The sequence below is a fragment of the Microcebus murinus genome, chromosome 3 (assembly GCF_040939455.1).
Source record: "Microcebus murinus isolate Inina chromosome 3, M.murinus_Inina_mat1.0, whole genome shotgun sequence".
Lineage (NCBI taxonomy): Eukaryota > Metazoa > Chordata > Mammalia > Primates > Cheirogaleidae > Microcebus > Microcebus murinus.
In genome coordinates, this window is record NC_134106.1 from 100720615 (window position 1) to 100743663 (window position 23049).

Sequence of the window (23049 nt, forward strand, 5' to 3'; positions counted from 1 at the left end):
CTGCCCTCGTTTCAGAGCCGGCGTGGAGGATGGAGAGGCAGCTGCTTATTGCACCATTCTTGGAGTGTCCAGACTTTCCTCCTCTCCTTCTTGCTTTCCCTGGCCACGTTTCTGCCTCTGACCCTTTGGCTGGTGTTGGGCATGTCGTGTGGTCGAGTGCTCGCGCCCCCCCCCCCCCATGCAGGCTTGGGTTCGAGTCCCGGCTGTGCCACACACCTACCTGCTCTGTGACTCCGGGCAAGGTGCCTCCAAGCGCCAGGATCTGAGGATGGAGACGGGGAGTCACAGCACCTACTTCAGAGGGCGGTGACGGTTCGGCGAGGCCACGACCACCCACCGCACGGCCCAGGTCCTGACAGCGGCGTCATTTCTGTTGGCGTGGTTGACGTCTTGGTTGATGAAATTTCGAACTTCCCTCCAGGTTAGCAGGTAGAGAGCAGGACAGCCTCCTGCAGGGCCTCCCATGAGGCTGGGTTTGAACGTTTGAACAGAATCGAAGCTGCTTCTGGTTGGGAAAACGCCCCGGCCCAGGGGGAGCAGTTTATTTATTATGTATTTTTATAAGGTATTTTATGTGTCATCATTGGTCATAATCACACGTCTTCTTTTCCTTCTTTCCCTTTTCCTACCTGGAGACTGGAACCTGCAATTATCTTTTGATTAATGACTTCATCTGGAAGTCTTTATTTTTTATTTTATTTTTTTGAGACAGGGTATTGCTCTGTCGCCTGGGCTAGAGTACAGTGGTGACATCATAGCTCACTGCAGATCTAGAAGTCTTATGCTCCCTTGTTCCTTGAGTTTTGAGCTATCCAGAAACACAGGGAGTCCTGGCCCATGGATATGTTATGGGTCACTCACCTGTGCTAAGCATACTACATTCATGATTTCATTTGGTCTCCAGGCTCAGAGAGATCAAATAACTTGCCCAAGGCCACACAACTTGCATAGGCCTGCATCGAGCCCCAGGTGAATGGAAGGGGCTTGGGCCCTTACTCTATTCCACCGCTTCCTGCTCATTCCTCAAGAAGCCCCCAGGCTTGTGCCTGTATTAAATTGGATCACACCCTACTGTCATCTTACAGCCAGGACATATACAAAACATCACTAGAGGTAGATCACTTTTGCATCTTTTTCTTTTTATAAAACACCTCCCAACAAATTCCTCTCAGATCCTTTTTTTTTTTTTTTTTTTTTTGAGATGGGGTCTCACTGTGTTGCCCAGGCTGGCCTTAAACTCCTAGACTAAAGAGATCCTCCCTCCTCAGCCTCTGGGGATAGCTGGGACTAGAGGCATGCACCACCACACTCTCCTCTCGGTCTTGTGTGCTCACACTTTGCTTTGGGATTACCTTTTCATGCCCACCTCAGCATTCCTGTTTTTGGCTGGGTCACAGTACCCTCTTGGGGGGAGGGGAGCCACAGTCTAGGCCCTGGCGATCCCTGGCTGTTCTTGCCCAGACATTGACCCCTCTGGGTGCACACATCTCCCTCTGGTACCCGCCTCGGGCCACCCATCATCACATCTTGAGAAGGAGTGTTGGGGGGAGGGGTTGCCACATCTAGAAAAGGTGCCAGCAGTTACTGGCCCCTTAAATATTTTGCAAGAGAGGATCTCAGAGAAGTATAAGAGCAGCCCCTACATTTTCCAGATGAGAAAAGGGCAGTTCTGGGAGACAGGGTAGGAGGGATTGGAGAAGAGGGCCTGGCAAAAGGGAGGAGGAGACAGAGAAAAAATTACACACAGATTATTTGGAGACAAGACCCGAACCCAGGGCAGGCTGATGCAGCGGGCAGCTTGGCTCAGGGGACTCTCCTGGGGGTGAAATGTCTGCTCAAAACAGGCAGAATTTGGCAATGTGGGGTGAGTTTGTGCTCCAACCAGGAAAGGTCTCACTACTGTGGGCGGGTTCTAGGAGAGGGGCCAGCCCTGGGTCTAGAGATGCGGGGAGAAGGTCCCATGAACGAGCCCATCCTTCCCACGCTTCCCCCGTGCTGCGCGGGGCCTGAACACAGGGGTCTCTACCTCTGCAACATGAGAGCCCCCTGGGCGCTTGTAGCATTCAGATAGCTGAGCTTCTTCTTCAGAGAGTGGAATTTAATACTTTGGGGGCCAAGAAATCTGCATTTTACTGAGAGCCCCTGGCGGTTCTGAAACGGAAGATCTACAGACCGCCTTGGAGCAACACTGGCCTGGAGTGAACGGGCATGGCTTAAAGAGACTTTGAACTCGTTCCTGGCTACCAGGGCCCTTGGCGCTGGGCCAGTCAGCAGTCCCCGTGGGTCACTGCAGGCTTCTGCCCCTGCTGTGTGGGAAGTGGACGAGCTCATCCCTTGCGCTGGCCGCATGCCCGGATGGACAGAGCGTGGTGGAGAAGGCTGGAATGTGGGGAAGGGACACCCCGGGGAACAGCGTCCGCCTGAGGAATGGCCCCTCCTTTCTGGTCTTGGGAGCTACAGCAGGAGGCCCCCAGCTTGGAGACCTCTGATTCTTCCACTCACCTGCCCAAGCCTTCACGTCCTTATCCGTACAATGGGTTGACATATATTTTTAGTTTAGAGGGTTGTTGAGAAGATTCCATAAAGAAGTGTCTGGATGTGGCAGGCACTGCAGCCAAGTTTGGCAAGGGGAAGCGGGGGCTCCTGGTGACAATGGCAGACACATCGGGGCCCTCACACATGCCGGGCAGAGCTCCCCATGCTTCACAAGTATAATTTCCTGCAATCCTCGCAGCATCTCTGGGAGGCGGCTACTGCGCATTATCCATGGTTTACTGTCCAGGAAACAGCACAGAGATGTGGGGCACCTTGCCCAAGATCACACAGCTCAGAGCCAGGTCATCAGTCCCTAAGTTTGTGTTTCTTCCCAGTATGCTGTTCTGACCTTGGGAGACCCTTTTTCATCACTGTCCCCAAACTGTGTTTTGCAAACGCTTGCAAGCCACCAAAACCTTCTCTTCAAAGGAAATCTTTTAAGGAAATCTAATATAAAAACAGGTCCCTAGGAGCGGTCTGGGTTGAAGTGGGGGTGCTGCGAGCCCCTGCCCGGCCCCTCCCCACCTCTGGCCCGAGCTGAACATCTGGAACCTGGAGGGCTAAACAGGACACTGCTTGAACAACAACAGCAGCAGCACCTGAGTGATAACTAATTTGAGCTTTGGTTTAACAAATTCCTGGGATGTGGGATAGAGACACGTGGTGTCTTCCTGACCTCAGGCTGGGATCTTATCTGTCCACCCCAGGAATGAAAACAATCTCTTTTTCAATCCCTAACCCTTTCTTCTCTCCATCCTCACCCCGCTCTGCCCCACTGCGCCCTGCTCCTGTCCGGTCACCTAGGGCCCACGTGGCTGCCAGCAGGGCCCGTGTCCCTCAGAGGGGCGCGTCAGCATCCTGCCGGTCACAAGCCTTTTCATCTCAGGAGCTCTGCAAACAAGCAGCCTCATTAAAGTCCATTTCGCAGATGAGGACACCCTAATCACTGTGATGACATTGCATAGAGAGTGGCCTTTCATCTGCGGATCACAAAGGACTCCTTCCGCATACTAATTAGAAGTCCCGGTGGAGGACGAGGACATTCCTGCCACGTTGCAGTCCTAGAAGGAGGAGGTGCAGGAAGGAGACTTAGGGTCGGGACATTAGAAATGTGGACGTGGCCGTGTCTCAGCCTGGTGGGCCGAGGGGCCACGCGTGTCCATCAGTAACTGGACAGCTGAGCACAGGAAGGGATTTAGGCGCTTGTAATAGCAATACTCGGGAGAGCTGCTCTGAGTAGATGTTTCCTGCAAGATTAGCACAGTCCCTGGAGAATGGCAGGAGGGGTGAGGGAACTGTGAGGCATTTCCCAATGCCAGGGCGCCGGGGCTTATTGCCCCAGGTCCCGGTTTAGGCTTGGGGCTACCCAGAGGGGGCCTATTTTAGGACAGGGCAGCAGCAGTGGAAAAGAAGGTGGCTGTAGAGCTCTCATAAAGCAACCACCAATGGGACCTCACAGTAGCTAGATACTGGGAACATGGGCAAGAAAGGAGCTACGTTTGCTTCCAAGCTTTTGCGCCAGGTTTTCCAGGCATCTGGAAGGCAGGTGTGCCTCCGCTATCCATGTTCTGGCTGCACCTGGGGAGATGTCTTGATTCAGTCAGCCTGGAGTGGGGTCAGGTGTGGCCTCTTCTGTGACCCCAGTGGACGGCTGGAGCTGAGAACCTCTGTTCTAAACCCTGGGGTGTGGCCCACGGCGCCCAGCACGGCACCGTGAAGGCCTGCTGGGAGTGCAGGTCCTCAGGCCCACTGGCCCCGGACCTGCACCCTAGTGCTTTCCCAACTCCAGCGTCCCCACGCATCACCCGGGGATCTTGTTAACAAGCAGATCCGCATTCCGATTTCGATCTTCCCGAATCCTAAATCTGAGATCTGTCCCTGCGCCCAGCAGGTTGTCAGCACGCTAATGATTGACATTTCCACAGTGATTTAGAGCTCACCAGACTTTTGAAGTGACCTTGCTGTACTTCGCCTAACCCCCAACCTCCTCCCGCCCTGCAGAGCTGGCTGGCCAGGCGTCATTAGCACCGCGTTAGTGGTTCTGTTTGGCAAACTGGAGACTGGGGCGCCCTGAGCGACCTCTTGCTCAGACATCCACAGCTAGTGTGGGCCGGGTGGGGACTCGTGACGCCACCTCTCTGGCGCCAGACCGTATGGATTGGAGCCTCCGGGAACGACTTCCTAGTTGAGTGACAGCTTACACCTCCGTGAAGGGGGACGATGATTAGCTTGTGACTTGTGGGAGGGGAAGACTGGTCCCGGAGCAGTGGTTCTCAACCTTGGCTACGCACGGTAGGGAGCTTTAAGGAAACACTGAAGCCTGTCCAGCCCCAGCCCTAGGGACTCTGTTTTAACAGGTCTAGATGTGGCCTGTGCTTTGAGACGTTTTAAAAGCTACTCAGGTGATTTTAACGTGGAGCGGAGGCTGCCAACCGTTCTACCTGCTGCCCCCAATGACACAGTCTTGTCCTTTGAGAGAAGACAGCCCTCTGGCTGCTCAAGTCCCTCTCCCCACGGCCTGGAACTGGTCCGTCATCCCTGGGCAGTCTTGCCGTGGGGATGCCTGCTGAGAAAGCATGTTCTTTCCTTTTTGTTTTGAGCAATTTGGGTGACATTTGAAGCATGTTCTTTCAGACTCCCAACCTGCATCCTCATTTAGCATTGCCACACATAGAAAAAACAAAAAACCCAGAAAATCAAGATGCTGAATTAAATTTGAATTTCAGACAAACAGCAAGTAATTTTTTCTTCTTCTTTTTTTTTTTTTTTTAGACAATGTTATAATGGCGCAAGCAAGTAATTTTTTAATATGAGTGTATCCATTGCAATCTGTTAGGTGTACTCATACTAAAAATGTATTTGTTGTTTATCTGAAATTCAAATTTAACTGGGTGTCCTGTGTTTTTCTCTGGTACCCCAAATTCTCGTTCCCTGTTCCCGTAGTATCTGATATCCAAGTATCTGAGGCCAGGGTGTCTTGACATGGTTTGGGGCATCCAGCTTTGTCAGGCGAAGTTGCCAAGGGTGGTTTGTTTTCAGGTTTCTTTGTTAAAACTTCCCCAGATGGACAGACACAACACCCGCCTTGTCTTCCTGGCTGCGGAGTCAGTTTTTCCTGAATACGTCTCATGTGAGTGAGCAAACCGGTTTCTCCTCTCCCTGGCACCAGACAGTGTACACCAACCATGTAGTCCAACTAGAGGCTGGGAGCCCAGAACTTGAAGATGGAAAGATTTTTTCCCTGGAGCCATGTAACATGAGCCAAACAGTATACATAAAATTCGGTAGAAATGTTGCAGATAGCACATTCTAAGAAGGTTGGACATGAGTGAAGGTCAGGAAGGGGTCTCTAGAGGAAGACCTGAAGCACAAATGGGAATTACTGGGGAGAAAACGATGGGAGGAACAGAGAGTACTCCAGGCAGAGGAAATAGCAGATGCCAAAGCTGGGAGAAGAGAGAGAAAGTGCAAGTTGTAGGGTGTAACTGAAAGGCATGAGATGGGCTCTAAGCAGGGGCCAATGAGGACATTGGTAAGCACAGAGTTTGTAGCAAAGGAGGGGTCTTTAAGCAGAAGAAGGACATGATCATATATATTCTGGCTGTAGCATGGAGGTTAGATTGGAAGAGGCAAGGCTGGCAGCAGGGAGACCAAGTTGAAGGCTGATGTAGGCAACCATGGGAGAGCGAATGATGGACCTGTCTGGCTGGTGACAGAGGTGGAGAAGAGTGGGTGAGCTGGAGAGACATTACTGAGAGACGGTCCGCAGGACTTGGAGAGTCCATAGGATGTGAGGGGTGAGGGCAGGTTAGTGTCTGGATGGCTCCCAAGACAGAAGACACACCTGGCAGTGTACATCATCAAGACAGGAGATGTACCTCCAGACCCAGGCTGGCATCTGAGCCCCAGGTTCAAGGACCCAATTTCTTTCTTGACCATTGTCATTGACAGCTAATAGGCTTTTCCAACTGGGTGTGACTACAGGGGAGACAAAACTTTTCTCCCTACTCTTTTAGGTTCTGTGATAAGGGCCCTGCAAATTAAACTGACAAATGACAGATTAACAGGAGAAAAGGCATCTGAATTTCATTTGATGTCAATATTTTCATTTTTATGTGTACCTGAGGGTCTTATAAAGGAATTGAAAATCCAAAGAAGTACATAGGACCAATAGCTTATATATTGTTTTACCAAAGAGTGATGAATTTGTGGAGAAGTGACAAGACAAAGAAAAAAAAGGTTTGGGCTTCTAGGGGAGGTAAATGCTGTCAAGGTAAATATATGGGAGAAACTAATGGAAGACAAGGGTTAGTTTAGTAGGGTTTGTTTTATGCAGGCTGGGGTCAGTGCTGCTCCAGTGATAAGAAGTGTTTCCTCTTCCTGGTACTGGAGAGGAGAGGAGGGGCACCTTCACAAAAGGAGACTCATGCCCTGCTTTTAGACAGAAAGGAAGATGGCAGACAGCTTGTCCTGAATCTGCTATTTCTCAATTGCTTTCAGCTCAAAATAATCTTCATGCCAAAGTGGCATATTTTATTAAGAGTGACATATTCTGATCCCCTTTGTGGCTGGTACAGATGCCTTGTTCTCATCCTTCTTCTTCCCCTCTGGATCCCTCTCTCCTGTCCCTCCCTCCTCTCCTCTTTCCTTTCCTTCAATTCCAGTTCTGCAGTGGTCTATTTGACCTTGGGTGCTTCATCTGATCCTTTACTAATGCCTTTCTGCATTAGTAAAATGGAGGTACCAGTGGATCCCTCTAGCTCGTCTGCAAGGCATCTTCCTGTTCTAAAGTTTGAAGACTTGGCTGGCCAGGTGCGGTGACTCATGCCTGTTATCCTAGCACTCTGGGAGCCAGAGGCAAGAGGATCTTTCAAGGTCAGGAGTTTGAAACCAGCCTGAGCAAGAGCGAGACCCTGTCTCTACTAAAAATAGAAAGAAATTAATCGGCCAACTAATATATATAGAAAAAATTAGCCGAGGATGGTGGCGCATGCCTGTAGTCCCAGCTACTTGGGAGGCTGAGGCAGAAGGATTGCTTGAGCCCAGGACTTTGAAGTTGCTGTGAGCTAGGCTGATGCCACAGCACTCTAGCCCAGGCAACAGAGTAAGACTCTGTCTCCAAAAAAAAAAGTTTGAAGACTTGGGCCTTGGAGGAAGCAGAATATAGCCGTTATGAGGTGGCCTTTCAAGTCTGACCAGCAGTGTTTTATTCCGGCTGTATCAATGCTAGCTCTTTAATCCAGGGCAAGTCACATCAACTCTGTAAACCTCGTTCTCTGAATACAACGGTAACGATAATAATATCTACCACAGATAGCTGTTGCGAGGAGCTAATCTATTTAGTACAGTTCCTGACATGTAGTTAGCATGCAATACATGTTAGCTATTAAAACATAATTATATTAATATAGCCATTATTATTATCAATGCACTAACAAATGTGGTGAGCAGATAAGTGAGCATCATAATAACTAATGCTTATTGAGCCCCTGGAATATGCCAGGATTTTTTCTACATTTTATGCAATTCATTTATTTTTTGCACAACTCCATTTCACACTGAGGAACCTGCAGCACAGTGAAGCTAAGTCACTTGCCCAAGATCATGCCACTAAGAACGGGTTCCTGGCCTTGGAATCCAGGAAGTCTGACTTTGAGGCCGACACCAGTAGGCACTCCGTGACACGTGGACCTGTTGGAATACACGCGCTCAGCATCTCACTCTCAGTCTCTGCTCGTTCTTTCGCAACACCCTGAGCATCTCCTCATCCAGATAAAAAGACTTGATGTCCATGCAGCTTAGGTTATTTTCTCCACCTAGAATGCCACATAACCTAGATCTGTGTCACTCAAACCGTGTTCCATGGTTTGTCACTTCTGTAGCAGAAGTGATATTTTGACAGAAATCATGCCCCCAAAGGGTTCTATGTGGCCAAATGAGCTTGGAAAAGGCTAGACTAAGCAAAGTTTACTGCAGGACTTCTCAGAGTCTTTAAAGCTGTGGTCCCCAAGCCCCAGGCTGTGGCCAGGTCCACGGCCTGTTAGGAACAGGCCCTGCATTGCTGCCTGAGCTCCACCTCCCCTTCTCCCCACCGTCCGTGAAAAAATTGTCTTCCATGAAACCAGTCCCTGGTGCCAAAAAGGTTGGGGACCGCTGCTTTAAAGCACCAATGGACACTATGAATCTCTGAGTGGGAAATATAAAGCAGTGTTTCTCAAACACATTGAACCATGGAACCCTCCCTCTTTGTTTTCACAAAGCATCTCACGGGACTCAGGTTCCATGAAATATAGTTTGGGAAATACTAACCTAGGTGCTAATGTTGAAACAAGATAACAAAAAGGCTGGCAAGATTGAAGGGGAACAGGGCAATTAAAATCTACAGTTTGCCAGTAAAAGCCAGAAGTTTGAGTACCAGGTCAGAGCGAGCAAGAACCTTGTCTAACTTAGAGATCACAGAGGAAGAAGGCAAACTGGAACATGGATTTTCCTTGATTTTCACTGGTTAAGAAAAAAGGGCAGGGTGAATTTTACCTAAATGCCCAGGATCAGAGAATATGGTAACACCAGGCTCCCATTCCTACATGACAATAATTGGCTGCCCTGCTTGGATTAGGCAAACTTCCTCAGTTTGCTACAGTCCCCTACTTACTATACCTTAGATTGTAGTTGGTCCAATTCTGTCATTTATGTTACATGAAAGTGTTTGAGTTTGTGACCCCTAGTCTAACTGCATCTTGTAAACTTCAGCCATATATTTTTATAACTTGTTCTTTTTTCCTATCATAAAAGTTATTCATATTGGTTATAGAAAACTTAAAAATATAGAAAAGTATGAAAAATAAAACAATGACATGCATACTAACCACAATTCACAGATGATATCTTCTGATATTTTTTTTCCCTCTTTTTCTTTGTATCTAACTGCTACATTTTCATCATAGTTTTGGATCAAACCATATTTGCAGTTTTATATTTTGCCATATTCAGGGGACATTCTCTCAGCTACTAAGTATGGTTTGTTCAGCTGTACTGCAATAGTTGAGTTTCTAAGAAAACTCATTTTATTAAAAATCACTTACAATGGGACCAGAGAGGTTAAGGGCTACAAAGTTTTAGACTCTCAATGAAAAGGATAGTTTTTCCTGCTGGAATGTCTATCTTAGTTTTTTATAGTCATAGGGTACAGCTCTAAAAGTTAAACATTATTGGACAAATTCAACATTATGTGGTTCAAAAGTTCTAATGAAAAGGAAACTTTAGCCAGGCATGATAGTGCACACCTGTAGTCCCAGCTACTCAGGAGGCTGAGGCAGGAGGATCATTTCAGACCAGGAGTTGGAGGTTGCAGTGAGCTATGATGATGCTACTGCACTCTAGCATGGGTGACAGTGAGATCCTGGCTCAAAACAAGAAAAGAAAGAAAGGAAAAGAAAAGAAAAGAAACTAATATCAAAGTGTGTGTGAAGAGCTTGAATAATGTTATTTCATTAAATGTGAGAATGAAAAAAAGCACATTTTCTAAATTCTTTTTTAAGAGAACATTTCTGAAGCCTTTATTTACAAAAGCTTTAAAAATAAATAATACCCTTCATTTTGTAAATAATGTTTTGTTTAAAAAAGACCACCCAGCATTATCATATTATGAATAAAGAATGTATAAGGGAAACAAACCAAGGTAGCTGACATTTGGACATTTGCTAATATTACTGACTGAAGTGTGGATAACACACACTGTAACTTGTAGTCTGTCATTTCAGGGTAGAGCTAAATGATTACCAAAAGTCTTCCTTGATGGTCCGATGGTAGTGGGTTATCAGAACTTATTAGCATCAGTGTCACTAAAGTTGGTATTCAAACCCCCACTGCTAAATTTTTTGATTGGCTTTAAAAAAAAAAATGTCTTCTACACATGCTCTGGTCTGGTCACATATTTTGTATGGCTAAATATTTCACAGTCTCTTTTGTCAATATATATAAAATAGATTGCAAAGATATACACAATAAAGCAAACAAGCATTATACTCTTCAGATAATTTGATCAGCTAGATATATCTGGGAAAAAATACATAGAGTATTTTGTTGTTTTGTACCAAATCTCTTGATTTCTTTTTGTTATTTTTACTCACCACTATACTAATGAGAAAAAAATCTCTTGATTTTTTTTTCCTCTTTAAAAATGTTTTTTTTTCCCAGAAGCACTAAAATGTATTTATATAAGAAAGAATCATCATGTTGATTTATGGCAAAAAACACATCATATTTGTTTATCTAAATGCTGGGCATAATTAGATTTTAAGGCTTCAGAAATACTTTTGAATTTATTAGTGAGCAACTGGAACATACCATACAGAATATTTCAAAATTGCTACCAAAAGCAAGTTGAAATTCTACCAACAATATAGGTTTTTCCACATGTCTTCTTTTTCTACTAGCATCAAACTGGGAAAGTAGGGAGAAAATAATTAAATGGTTTCTGAAGGACACACTAGCCTAAAATTTAGTTAGGAGTTCTGTTTCTGAATTATATAGAACATCTTGGCCTACAAATAATGGAATGGACTTTTGGAGAGAGTAACATTTTGGGCTAAAGAAATATAGGGTAAGACTGAAGCCCTCAGCAAAGGCTCTAAAAGATTACAGAAAGTGATGGGTGACTTATACTGGCTTGTCACTGGATTTTATTCTCTCCCATCTCTGATTCACCTTCTTAAGGCTGCCTTCTGTGTCCTCTTGGAGGGAAGTTATCTAAGCCTTTATCATTTATTCCTCAATATTTTAACATAAAGCCTATAAGAAAAACAATAAATTCAAGGCTAATATTAGAAGCTTGAATAAAAATAATAACGAGCCTTATACTCTGATCAGTAAAGTCTTCTCTAGGAATAAAATCTTCATTGGTGGAAGTGGAATGTCTTAGTAGACAATGTTCATTTTGGGTGTGACACTCTTACTTTTAGAAGTGGGAAAAATTACTAAATATTAATGTATAAAGAGTAAATGCTTTTGTTCTGAGGGATTACTGCTTTATGGACTTGATTTTATTTATCCTTATAGTATACCATTGCATTACACAATTGCAGATATGATGCCCAATTTCTAATGATTTATCCCAAATCACCTGAGAAAAAGCAGGACACCAATGGAAATATATTTAAAACCTCCTAAGAATGGAATTAATTACTGTAGATGCACATAAATAAACTATAATCAAAAGTCCAAACTGAGGTCTGCTAACTGATTTTATGTTGAGTATAAGTACCTTTAAATGTGTTCTTATTTAATGTGTAATTTAAAAGAATATTCTGGAAACAAACATAAAGATTACATTTATTCTGAGACCGGATATAATACTTTCTAAACTGCAGAAGTATAGGATGGATCTGACTTCTCCATCAGCAATACAAACTCATAAGTCATGCTGCAAAAAATGTCTGAACCTCCTCTGATGGATTACATTTAAGAAGTTAACTGAATCCTTAGGTTCACTGCTGTTACTTTTCCTTATAATTGGTAAATATGCTGCCCATAATAGTGTTCACATTTCCAATGAATTCATACTTTTTTTGATACTCAAATAGAGTAAATGAATTAAGATTTCAATTTTAAAAGTAAAAAAGATATTTTAAATTATCTTTAATAACACTGTTTTTATTTTTACCCTTGGGGAATACACAAATACAGACATTATTAGCTTCTTTAACATTTGTTAAAAAGATATACTCTTATACTAATGCAAAAGGATAATACCCTTCTTCCCACTCTTAAAATATCTTCTTTATTGTGAAGAATCCTCACTGCATGCAAACTAAGACTCTGGAGCACTCGGCAGACAGGTGTGTGGGACTACCGGCCAGAATCACGGGGTTTTCTCTATTCTCAGACAACTGAAAGTAAGAACTCTAGTTCTAAATATTAGAAGCAAAATCCAAATATTAGAAAAATACGGAGAGGAAATATGACAAAATGCTTCAAAATACGTGCCTGAGGTGAGAGAGCTTATATGTTCATATTGTGGCAGCTTCGAGATGACATCTTCAGTTTTTAGTCTTCAGGTTCATATTTTGCCAGTCTTTTCCGTAGGTCTTTGATTTGGTCATTCTTCTTGGTAAGAATTTCTTTCATGTTTCGAGAAGCAGCTGTTTGTTGAAATTTCTTCTCTAATTCCTTTTCGGCCATTCTCAGCTGCTCCTGAACCCTGAGTAGATCATGCTTGGCTGTTGCCAGATTCTCCTCCAGTGACTTCTGGTTTTCTGTCTTGTCATCAAGTGTCTTCTGAAACTCACTCTTTAAAGCAGCAACTGTGTTTTCCAAGTCACTCAAGTCTTGGGCCTTTATAAAATCCTTTTGATTTCCTTGATCGAGCTGTAAATCTTGCAGTGCTCTTTCTAGTTTTGATTTCTCATCCAGTGCATTTGTACCCTGGGATTCTATGGTCTTCAGCCTTGACTTTAACTTCTCATTCTCTTCTTGAAGTCTTGAAATTTCCTTGTTTAGGAGTTGTTCCACCTTCATTAAGTGGAACAAGTTGGGGCTTTTATGGTCTCTATGACAGGCTTTTTATTTGAAGATGTGAATTCTGCTTTTTCAAATTCTGCAATTTGTTCTAATAATTCTCTGTTTTCGAGTTCAGAGATGTCTGTCTGCAGTTTAAGGTACCACTTTTCAGCTTGTGAAAACAGCTGCCACAGAAGTAACACATTGGTGTAGGCAGTATTGATGAGCTCAGACTCCACCTCACTGTGAACCACAGCCTGTAAGCCACTCAGGACTTCAGAGACTTCATCTATGGTGAAGGTCTCCTCCACCAGCCTGCTCTCCTTGAGGTCTTGGAAGCAGGAATCTACAGTTTTGAGTCTCAAGCCCCTCTTTGAACAAGCAAATCGCATATAATTAATTACTTCATTTTGATGGTGCTTATTTAGGCCCAACTCTGCCATGGCGGCAGGCGGGAGTCTGTAGCCTAAAGGCTAAAACATTTTTTAATTATTAATCTTTGGAGCAACTATGAGAGCACAATTTTGTCTTCTAATTTAATTTGGTAGAAAATATACCTAAAAGGCCAGGCATGGTGGCTCACACCTGTAATCCTAGCACTCTGGGAGGCCGAGGCGGGTGGATAGTTTGAGCCCAGGAGTTCAAGAGCAGTCTGAACAAGAGCGAGATCCCGTCTCTACTAAAAAATAGAAAAAATTAGCCGGGCATGGTGGCACAGGCCTGTAGTCCCAGCTACTTGAGAGCCTGAGCCAGGAGGATCGCTTTAGGCCAGGAGTTTGAGGTTGCTGTGAGCTAGGCTGATGCCACAGCACTCTAACCCAGGCAACAGAGTGAGACTCTGTCTCAAAAAAAAAAAAAAAAAGTAAAGGAAAAAGAAAATATACCTAAAGACTTGTTATCTTTGGATTTTAATAAAATTGATGTGTGTAATCAACAAATGGAGAGCATCATAAGTATGGCTACAAAAAAAAAAAAAAGCAAGGTAAGCAGTGATAGAAGAAGATCAAGAAAAGAAGCAGATCAAAGAAAGTGCACTATCATAAAATAACTGTAGCTTCTCCATCTTGAGGACCGGTTTCCTGGCAGATGCTAAACAACCAGGCCCACAGGAGTTTTGCTGAAGAATGTGAGGCTGGTTTGGAAATCCCTCAGTCACAGAGTAGCCTCCACGTGCCAGTCAGGACCTGGCGGAGGCTACATGTCTTGGAAGGTGAAACACGATCTCCAGACACAGCAGTTACTAAGCTCCTCAGGACTTTCTTGTCTTTTTTTGTTAGTCTTGCTGAGTCAACAGTTTGCACAATGAATGTGTTTTATTCTGCGGGTCAAATACCGGTGATTACTGTATAAAGTTGGCAGATGGTCATTCTTCCAGCTAAGAATAAGAAAACCCAAAATTTCTGATAAAACAGAGGATCCCCGAGTCAGAATTTCACTCTCTAAAGTGAAAAATTGATGGTCCATAATCTCAAAACAGCTAAAACTCCCACAGAATAGAAAGGAGAGACTTGAAATGGGGAAATAAATGACAGTCAGAGCTACTTAATTTAGGAAAAGAGACAAGGAAACCAAGTTCAAGTAGGTAAAGTTTGTCAAAATAGTCAACATGATATAGCTTTCCCCATTCTGTGGCATACCCTTGCTAACAAGTATATTAAGCCAGGGCCAGCCAGGTGCAGTGGCTTGTGCCTGTAATCCTAGCACTTTAGGAGGCTGAAGTGGAGATTGCTTTAGGGCAGGAGTTCGAGAATAGCTGAGCAAGAGCATAAGCAAGACCACATCTCTACTGGAAAAACAAAAAATAGCTGGGTGTGGTGGCACACGTCTGTAGTCCCAGCTGCTTGGCAGGCTAAAGCAGGAGGATCCCTTGAGCCCAGGAGTTCAAGGCAGCAGTGAGCTTGTATTTGCACCAATGCATTCCAGCCTGGGTGACAGAGTGAAACCCTATCTCAAAAAAAAAAATAAATAAAAGATCTGACATAAGAACGGTCAGACCTAGTACTGAAAGGCAGAAAATATAATGGGCTATGAAAGAGAAAAAAGAAAGATACTGTCCATGGTTCAAGGATTCAACCAGAGATAAAACCTGTGCAACTTGAATCAACTAAAAATAAAAGGACTATCTCATGCGTTGGTGGCTTCTCGTATGTGTCCCTGTGCCACGCTGTACACAGCATGAACCAGAACCAAGGCCACTCAGGTGACCACAGTATATGGCATCAGAGAACATTCCTCTCCTTTGGAAAAAAGCCATTCCTGTGAGCAGTGAGTCGGATCCTGCCTGATGCTGTGGCCCTATCCGTTCCAGTTCTAACTGTTCAGCAACTTCCTGTAATCCACCTTTGAGACTTTTGCAGCTCTTCATGAGGAACTGCACATCATAAAGGACAAGGAAAAACAGTCGAAGGATCTCAAGAAGACAGTTCTTCGGGCAAGTTAGGGTTGGTCAAGACCCCTCCCAGAGCAGCATTCCGAAGTCAGGAGCGGTTCAGCAAGGTACCGGGTCTCCCTTCCTTCTTCCTCCTGCTTTTCAGACTGGGGATACCAGATGCTGTTAGTAGCTCTATAGAGTCCTGGGCATACATACACGTCCTCTGTCGAGTTCAATTTGAAATTAAACTGCCAGGTTGAAGTTCCTGGAGGGTGTTCCCCTTGCTCACGTGTGGCTGTCAGTCCCGGCTGAAGCGTCTTTAACACTGCAGCCGTTGGTGCTGATAGCATCGCTCCTACTTCCCCAAGAGCTCGCACACCGCACCCGGAAACTCGGGGTCCCTAGCAATGTAATTCTATCTTCAAATAACTTGAAGGATTTTCTTCATTTCTGCATCCAGGTTGCAAGCCCGAACTTCACAATTTCTTTGGCTATGGTCTATAGTTGCTGCCGGCATGGTGTCTAGATGCCAAAAAGCAAAATGTTGCACTCGATTGAAGATTTGTTTCACAAAACACTTCATCCTTTTAAACAAATTTTTTTTCAGGTGCCTGTACCTGAAATATATATCCATTATTTCTGTGCTTGTGTCACTGACATAGGCTCCTTATGCTCCTCCGCCCTGCCACCTCTATGGGGCCCTGAGGGCGTCTGCAGGGCCTCTCTGCGTATTGTCACATTGAAAATATGATTACTTTACATAATAAGTGAATGTAAAGATTTATGTAAATGGTATAATGAATTGAAGGTAGGAATAGACATTTAACTATTTCATCTACATTCCCCCAAATTGATGTATTCAAATTGCTCAAATTCATTGGAAAAAATTGGAGATATTGGGGGCAGCATAAATGGCAATCATGCTCGGCACTCCACTTGGAATCCTAGAAGCGAGAGGGGTTCGGCAGTCATCCGGGTAACTGCCCTCACGCACACGCCTCAGAGGTGCAGCCCAGAGCTTGGTGACTAGCAAGTTTTTCTTCACATAGAAACAAGGTGTCTTCTGCTGACTTCCACCCAGTTGCCCAATTCTGCTCCTTTCTAATTCCTTTCCATATGACAGCCTTTTAACTATTTCAGGAAAGCTATTATGTTGCCAAGCAATCTCTCCTTTTCTAAGCTACGCTTCTCTAATTTTTTCATGTTTCTGATACATCATGGCTTCCAGATGTTTCTGGAAATTCAGAATGATTTTAGGATTACGTGGACTTAAAAAGGAGTTAGATGAAAACAGCTTTGGATCGGAATAAGGACAAGGAAGGGAAAGGGAATCTGGCTACTGTAGGAATATTTCATATCATCTCAATTAATCCTCTCAGCTGCGCCGTGAGACAGTGTTGGTGAATACTGACTGTCCAGCCACTGCCAGGAAACCTAACTCCAACTGACTTAAGCAAAATAAATAAACAAATACATTAATAAAAAGCTGAAAAGAACAATAATTTTTTTTTTTTTTTTTTTTTTTGAGACAGAGTCTCACTCTGTCTTCCTGGGTAGAGTGCAGTTGGTGTCATCGTAGTTCACTGTAACCTCAAACTCCTGGGCTCAAGTGAACCTCCTGCCTCAGCCTCCCAAGTCTGGGACTATAGGCATGCACCACCTCGCCTGGCTAATTTTTCTATTTTTAGTAGAGATGGAGTTTCACTCTTGCTCCAACTAGTCTCAAACTACTGATCTCAAACGATCCTCCCTCCCGTCTCAGTTTCCCAGAATGCTAGGATTATAGGTGTGAGCCACTGCACCCCCCTCCCCCAAGGAATCCAGATTTTTAACAGACACCTTGTGGGTGATCAATCTTCAGTATAGTTTATCCCAAGAACTTGTAGTGGCCAAGGGAAACTTCCCCTTCATCCTCTGAAGGTTCGCTGAAAAGTCAACTCACCAAAGGCAGATTAATTGGAGAAGAGGCGTACAAATTTTATTAGTGTGTGATTACCTCCTCCACCCTCCATGGGGCTCAGAAGCTTATATACCATCCTGGCAAAAGAGGCTCAGGGACAGGGGGAGAAGAGGAATTCTACTGAGGGGAATGCTAAGGGGAAGGAATGGATCAAGGACAGAGATTAACTTGTATGTTATCTTGTGAAGGATCTGTTCAGGTGTGGTTACATTCTTTGTCTTATAGGGAGGGGAAGAAAAGACAATTGTTTCTTTGCTTGGGTCTGGATCTTAGGCAGATTAAGGACTTCAATTTCATCCTGTACTTTGGAAGACATGGTGAGGGAGGGAGGAAGGTCAGAGAGTCAGAGAGACCTTGAGGTTTCCTCAGTTCAGCATGTCAAAGTGCCATATTTTGGGGTATCAGTTTCTGATAATAACTCAAATAATGCCAATAGGTCCTGGTTTATTTCTACCTCTCAGCAATGTAATCTTCCGTATTGCCTTCATTCTGGGTCAAAAATTTGGTGACCCCTGCAACTCTAGGCTTCATCCTCCCCAAGTTCAAGTTCATCAGGAAAGAGCACCCGAAATTCCAATCAAAGTCTCACTGTATCTCACTGGCTCTGACCACATCACATGTCTGCCCCTGAACCGGTGGTTGGGCAGAGTCAGCGTCCCATGTCACCTCTGAAGCTAAGGGTGGTAGCACCACCATCCAAAATGTATGGACTATGAGCGGGGGAGGGGTGGTTCCCCAGAAGGAAATCTGGGTGCTGTTACCCAAAGAAGTAGGACCGGAACACCCAATCAGCCATGTTCCCATATTGTTTTTCTAAATTCCCCATTTAGAGACAAGGGAACCACAGCTCAGAGAGAGGAAACTATTTGTTCAAGGTCACTCACTCAGAAAAAGGCAGAACTGGCATTCACGTGCACTTGCCGGCAAAGCCTTTCTTTTTCCTTTCTCCCCACGGTGTCCAAGGAAGTCCTGTGGACTGTAACTGGACCATGGCAAATGCATCTCCACTTTCTATGATTCAGTAACTTTTAGTGACAAAGTAACTAATCTTAAACCCTGGTGATTGATAAACTCTCCTGAATTGTTTGAGCTAAGCTATGCGTTTCATCCAGAATTCCCGGCAAAGGTGTTGGAATAGCTCCATGATTGATCAGTGAGCTCATTGGCATCTTCCCAGAACTCGGGGCACGCGCTGGGATTGGAAGCCAGTCACCCACTTCATCTTGATATTCGCTTCCTGGTAGTGAGCTGGTACTGTTTGTCCCGGGTCCTTGTCTCAAGCAGCCTCAGCAGCATGTGCACAGTCTGGGGACACCAGAGTGGATGCTGGTGCTCCAGGCATGAGACGTGCTCAGGCAGTGCACTGTTTTAAGATGGAAATGCGAATGTCTCTGTCGCTACGGGCACCGGCCCCTATTATTATTCTGCAAAGCATTTTACACGTTTATCTGTCTGTCTTGAAGGATTTGAAATGCTGCCGCCGATAGAGTTCAGAAAGTTAAACTATGCCCATCATCAACAGCAGAATAAACTGTGATATAACCATGCATAAAGTATGTTCATATACAGAATATCATCCAGCTGTTAAAAAGAATACACTGGGGTGACCATTTACGAGTGTTGGTAAATCTCATAAATATAATGTTGAGTGAAAAAGCAAGTTGCAGAAGGATGCATGCAAAGCCATGGGATGTTTGGTGGAGGGCTACACAAGAGGTAAAAATATAAACACATGCATGGGCATTTCAAGATGCTAGATCCTTGGAGTCAGAGGGAGGAGGTTCAAATGGTAAAGAGGGAACAGAGGCATCAATTTTATTTGTAATGTTTTATTTCTTAAGCTCAGTGGTGGACACAGAGATGTTTGTCATGTTACTCTCTATACTTCTTCTTTTTTTTTTTCCTGATAAAACATTTGAAAATGAAACATATCTTCCTCCTCTCTGTCCCAGTCATGGTCAAGTTTCTACCTCTCAGATGTTGTATTGGTCAGGTGTCAATGGCATAATCAATTATGTCATTGACATAATTGATAGACATAATAGATTATGTGTATTATCAGACATAGTCCAAACTAGATCCCTAGCTAGTTTAGGCTCAAAGAGAATTAATAGTGTTTACAGCATCAATCAGGAGGCTGAAGGTACAACTCTGAGCTTTCAGGAATAGCTATGAGGGTCACGAAGAATGGGAGTCAGGCGCTGGGAGAACCACTGATTTTTATGAGCAGGATGGTACCAGCAGCGGTGGGAAGCCACCATGGACCCTGCAGGGACCGCACTTGCTAGGAGTTAGTGGAAGCAGCAGAAGTGTGGCTCCCTCATTGCTTCCTCCTGGCTGGTGGAACCTTGGGTGCATCTGGAACCCTAGAGCCTAGAACTGTAGTTCCTAACTTTCTGGCCTCTGTAGTAGGAAGACACACTAGCAGAAGGTGTGTCATGAGTCACCATATTTCAGGACCTATATGACTTCATCACAGTCTCTTGCAGCTTCTACACCGGCTGGTCCTCTAACCCTTAACCCCCACCACGGCCCCACTCTGAACTCCCACCCCCAGCTTCCCTAATAGATTGGGGTTGGCAGTCAGACACGTTCTTGGTGAAAAACAAGATGCAATTCAGTAGGCACTGTTATAAGATGGCGTGTTTATGCATGTAGGACCCAGGCCCAGGATTGGGACAAACGGATCAGATCTGGAAAGATATCTGGGGTCAAGGTGGACCACGGTCAGCTAGATGGCCCCAGAGGGAGGCAGTAGTGTTGAGTGGCGAGACAGCTTGGCTGCGGCCTCAGACCATCTCAGACCATTTTTGATGGCCTCCCACATGGTCTGCTCTAACCCATCTAACTTCACAGCAATGCTGGAGATGGGTCCTTTTTGTTGTTCTTATATATGAGGAAATGGAAGATCAAACACAGCATGACTCTGTGCTTATGATCGCTACATGATGCTTCTCTTGGGATACACAAAGGGCTTGGGACAGACTAAGCACCCGGTGAGACCGAAGTACCCTCAGCTGTTATTACCAGGTGGAGCCGGTGGAGAGAGAGGAAGGTGGGGAAGGAATAACAATACCCCATTCAGTCAAACATGTGTGACGTGTGGCCCGGGACCAGGGCATAGTTTGGCTGAACCCCCTGAAGGTAGCAGTGTTATCTGCCACCGATATGTCCTACAATGTCCCCACCTACAATGGAAGGGGCAAGGAAAGGAATAAGAGCCTACAGAAAAAGCAGTTTGATTTTTGAGCAATAGGGAGACCCCGTGTCTACCAAAAAAAAAAAAAAAAAATTAGCCAGGCATGAGGACACACACCTGTAGTCCCAGCTACTCAGGAGGCTGAGGCAGGAGGATCACTTGAGCCCAAGAGGTTGAGGTTGCAGTGAGCTATGATGACACCTCTGTGTACTAGCTCCAGCAGCAGAGGGGACCTCTGTCCCACCCCAAAATAAGAAAAACACCAGTAGATAGATATGCAAGAAGTATTTTGCTCAGTCTTTAGATAATGAATGCTTGCTTGGTGAATATATGCACCAGAGGACAAGGGGAGCCAGGAAGGAAGAAGAAGGTTCTGAGCCCCCATGACTTTCATACTCACCCAGCAGGCCAGCCATATAATTTGCAGGGCTCAGTGCAAATGGAAAATGAGGGCCCCACATCAAAAAGTTATTAAGAATTTGAAGAAAGTGACAGGAGAGCATTAAACCAAGTGTGAGGGCTTTTAAAGCATGGCATCCTATGTAACTGGGCAGGTCACACATACCTGAAGCTGGCCTGCCACTAGAAGAGTCTCCCCAAGTAGGAGAGAACTCTGGGTGCTGGACAATGGCTGCTCTACTGGAAGCCTTTTTCATTCTGAGAAGCTGGCTGAGCAGGGTGACAAGAGGTTCTGTGCACTATCACATATATGAAGTTCAATGAGCTGCCTATTGCCCATCTTCTCTCTGTATTTATCGGGCATTTTCTAAGTGTTGGGAGCACTGGGAAAAATGCAGTTTCCATATTCGAGATGCTCACAATCTAGTGAGGGGGATAGTTTAGCAAGCAAACTATTAAAATACCATGCAACCCCTAGTGCAAGGGAGGTATGTAAAGGGTACATTCAGGAAAGGGGCCCCCAGATGGCCTGAGGAAGGCAAGAAAAGGTCCTCGATGGACCATTCCAAAGAGAGTGGACTTTGTACATGGTGGGGAGCTATGGTTCTGATTTGTGTTTTGGAAAGTCATGCTGGCAAAGGGTGGAAGCAGGCCAAGCTCGTGCCAAGGAGCACATTCATGTACTGCTCACTGCTGTGGGGGGGGAGACAACCAAGTCCTGATCTACAGCAGTGGCGCCTGGCATAGAGAGGAGAGGTAGATTAAAGAGTTAATTCAGGCAGGGAACAGAGGCTCAACCTGTAATTCTAGCATATTGTGAGGGTGAGCCAGGAAGAACACTTGAGGCCAGGAATTCAAGACCAGCCTGGGCAACATAACAAGATCCCATCCCTACAAAACATAAAACAATTAGCCAAGGATGGTGGGGTTCACCCACAGTCTCAGCTACTTGGGAGGCTGAGGCAGGAGGATCACTTGAGCTCAGGAGTTTGAGGTTGCAGGAAGCTATGATGCTACTACACTCCAGCCTGGGTCACAGAGTGACACCCTGTCTCCAAAAAAAAAAAAAAAAAAAAGAGCTAATCCAGAGATGGAATCAACTTGGATTAGTGATTGACTGGATGATGTGGAGATGGGTGGGTGGGTAGTAAAGTTAAAACAAGATTCTAAGATGACTAATCGGCTTCCAACTTTGGGCAGATGCATGGACACAAGAAGTGAGCCAATTTGGGGGAAAGATTATGCACATTACTGGTAATTGTATAAATCAATAAAGACATTGGGAGAACTACAAAGCACTAAATGCTTTTCCATTTTCCCCATTGTACCTTCTTCTCTCCCATTTAGCCTGCCCCAATCACCCCGCCCAGATAAAAGCACAAAAGAATCACCAAGGTTTTTTAGTAGAAATATGGCAGAGTTGGAAAACTAGGCAGTGGGATAAAGTGAATAGGACAGTTATTCTACCTCTGAAGCAATCAAGAGGTAGAATTCCCACTCGGGAAAAGGAAATTCAGGACCGATGATTGTTTCCAGTTCTGTAATCAAGGACAATCATTCTAATACAAGCATGTTTTTAAAAAATAAAAACAATTTCCCTAGTTTTTATCACCAGACTATTTAGTAACTTACTTATTTACACCTTTAATAGACTGAACTCAGGTCCTTAAATTAAATGGAGTGAGGGGATGGTGGGGAAAGAGGATCTCTCTAAAGTTCAGCTAAATCTTTTCAATTTGAAAAATAACCTTAATGGTTTAATTGCTCGATAGTCACCTTGTGTACACAACACAGATCCTTGAAATGATTAACAGGGGGGGAAGAAGGGTGGCAGCCCATAGCATTCTCCTTATTTAGAAGCATCTGGAGCAGACTTTATAATGTAGTCTGAAAATAGCTGCTAATCAGATTCCGATCTCAGGAGCTGAACGTGGAGGGCCAGCCTCCTCCCCTGAGCGGTAATTAGCAGTAAGCCACACTGTGTCCATTTCTCATTTCACACTTTATAGGCCCCTTAGTTCCACCTCAGCAGTAATGGAGGGAAACCACTCAGATGTTCATATATGCCAGATCACGCCAGGTGCCCTC

The 23049-nt window shown here is 44.8% G+C and overlaps 1 protein-coding gene and 2 pseudogenes across 1 annotated transcript in view; 1 reads left to right on the forward strand and 2 right to left on the reverse strand.

Annotated features, from left to right (window-relative positions):
- Positions 1-12160: 12160 nt before the first annotated feature.
- LOC105856045 (leucine zipper transcription factor-like protein 1 pseudogene) lies at positions 12161-13544 on the reverse strand (annotated as a pseudogene).
- Positions 13545-14934: 1390 nt separating this feature from the next.
- Positions 14935-15839, reverse strand: LOC142870083 (CCR4-NOT transcription complex subunit 7 pseudogene; annotated as a pseudogene).
- LOC105856044 (sodium-dependent phosphate transport protein 2B-like) overlaps positions 15363-23049 on the forward strand; it is a 52347-nt gene continuing 44660 nt past the window's right edge. Inside the window, exon 1 of the mRNA XM_076001147.1 lies at positions 15363-15528. The gene's annotated coding sequence lies outside the window, so the exon portion shown is untranslated. The remainder of the gene's footprint in view (positions 15529-23049) is intronic.